The following is a 2516-nucleotide window of genomic DNA, read 5'->3' on the forward strand; positions in this document are numbered from 1 at the left end:
ACAGGCACTTTTTCCTCGAAATGGATGGCCGTTTTTTACTATTTCGATTATAATAGAGTATAAGTCAACCTTAACCGTCCGTTCCTATAGGCCTCGTTCGCACGTGACGTCACGGCGACTCTAATCTCGTCCCACAGAAAGTGGAGACCCTGGATTTCTGATCTAGGTCCAGTGAGTTCCTAATGAGAGTTGAAGTTAATTTTTAGATTTAGTTGTTTGAGTTTTGTGATGCCTGATTTCAGAACCTCAAAGGTAGTATTAGTGCCCTTTTTAAAACACAAAGCGGTTGATCCAGCACCGTCCGCACCATAATCCAGACTGCGCGTACCTACTAAGCTAGTGGCGTGCCCTTCCTTGGTTAATTGGTTTCTTTACTTGCGGACGTCTTTGTGTGTTATTCTTGGTGTTGCTTTTGTTACACACACACACACACACACACACACACACACACACACACACACACACACACACACACACACGCACACACACACACACACACGCGCACACACACACACACACACACACACACAATCACACATATACATGTGCACATTTTATAATTATTATTGGAGCTCCTCTGGTTGAGTGGACAGTGAACTTGATCACAAGAAGTCAAACAATGTCCAAGGAAAAATTTTGCTTTAATCCTAAAGCAAAAGCAGGGTGCTGCTCTTTGGTGGCATGTAGCTGTGTTTTTGTTTGTTTGTTTGTTTGTTTGTTTGAGGATGTTTTTGTCATTTGCTGTTTCACGTGTAAGGGTTGAATGATTTTAATTACTTAGAATTTTCATGATGTACCGTGGTTTGACACATTTCTTTTGTGCTTTCCTTTTTTTCTCTTGTTTGTTGATCGGGATTTGACTGATTTATAAAAGTCAGAGAATGAATTTGTAAAACAAATTCCTTAAAATAATGGACAAAAAAGAAAAAGAAACAAAAGTGTGAGTTGGCTCTTATTCATGTTTTCTAAACCAGTATTTCTTTCGCCAGTGTCTCCCGGTGAACACCCCATGTGTACCGAACAACCCGGCGCCCAGTTTGAGATGTTGTACTGACCAAAGTCAACAGTGTTTGCCCAACCCTATCCTACCTGGACAGTTTGCTTGCCAGGTGGCGCCTCTGGTAAGATCGCCCGTACTTTTTCCCATAAGACCCCCCCCCCCCCCCCAACTTATCCTCTTCCTCCACCCCACCCCAATATCCCTAGTCACTCAAGGTTAAAACATACATGGAATAATAAAGAGTATCTTTGGCATTGGAATATCGCTGCTTTAATCTTGAAGACAGAGGGGCCTACCAAGTAAGAAAAACGGCCACACACTTAACAATCAGTTGCACCTCAGGTTGAAGAACCAGCAGTCGATTACTCCAAAGATCTAGCAGGGAAACGCAAAGAAGACAAAAAAGAACATACGCAGACAGCTGGAACCTGTGTAGATACATTGCTTAATGGTTAAAACAACACTTCGTCGAGCTTGCAAAGAATCACTGTTTGATTTCCATGTTGGGAACTATTTCCATCGAGTGGTCAGATAAGTGAACACCGACATAAGGTGCATCCCATCTGGCGGTAGGATGAGTTTATATATATACATATAAACGTCTATGATTCTTGGGGTATTATGATGTATTTAAGTGTATTGTCTCTCTGTTGTTTTTTTTCAACATTCCGTCTGTGGGCAACCTACTGAGCCAAGCACTGCCTTTTTTGTGCAGAGTAGTTCACATAATTCTGGGTAAAAGTAAAGAATACCCCCCCCCCCCAACCATGTCCTCTCGCATCATCATCTGTTAGTAGCAGGGAATAAAAAAAGGGTTGGGACTAAGTAGATTTTTCAAATTTAATACAGGTTCAACGTTTCGCTCTGTAAAGGGCTTCGTTAGGAACACGATACAAAAAAAAGTAAAATCTTATAGACTACAAGCTATAGCAACAAAAGTGCGCGCATACACGTCAGAATGCCAAAAGGGGGGATAAAAACAAATCGGGAAGATCAGAGAAAATTGAAAGCTATAGCAAGAAGTGGTATGGATATAAAATAGTATGTACGTCAAATCATATATAAACATTAATATTAATGTAAAGGTAATCATCATCATCATCATCATCATCATCATCATCATCATCATCATCATCATCATCATCATCATCATCATCATCATCATCATCATCATCATCATCATCATCATCATCATCATCATCATCATCATCATCATCATCATCATCATCATCATCATCATCATCAGATAGTAAAAAGGTTAAGACTTGGTAGCTTTTCCAAAATATTTAATTTCCAAGTTCGTTTCCCCCCCCTAACGGGCTTCATCTGGAACATTCTGAATATAATCATCATCATCGTCATCATCATCATCATCATCATCATCAACATCTTGTGCCAAATCTGAAACAGACATTGGTGATCATAGTTTTCCATTTATTTCTTTTCTCAAAACGCTTGAAAAAACCCACAAACACATTTTACATTATTGTGGTCTTTCTTCCCTCGCCCAACTTGT

General features: G+C 39.9%; 1 long non-coding RNA gene across 1 annotated transcript in view; it reads left to right on the forward strand.

Annotated features, from left to right (window-relative positions):
* Positions 1-2516, forward strand: part of LOC106012056 — a 7644-nt gene that overhangs the window by 1692 nt on the left and 3436 nt on the right. The window contains exon 2 of the long non-coding RNA XR_001184936.1: positions 990-1121. This is a non-coding gene — a long non-coding RNA (uncharacterized LOC106012056). The remainder of the gene's footprint in view (positions 1-989; positions 1122-2516) is intronic.

This window comes from Aplysia californica, unplaced genomic scaffold (genome assembly GCF_000002075.1).
Source record: "Aplysia californica isolate F4 #8 unplaced genomic scaffold, AplCal3.0 scaffold00252, whole genome shotgun sequence".
Taxonomy (NCBI): domain Eukaryota; kingdom Metazoa; phylum Mollusca; class Gastropoda; order Aplysiida; family Aplysiidae; genus Aplysia; species Aplysia californica.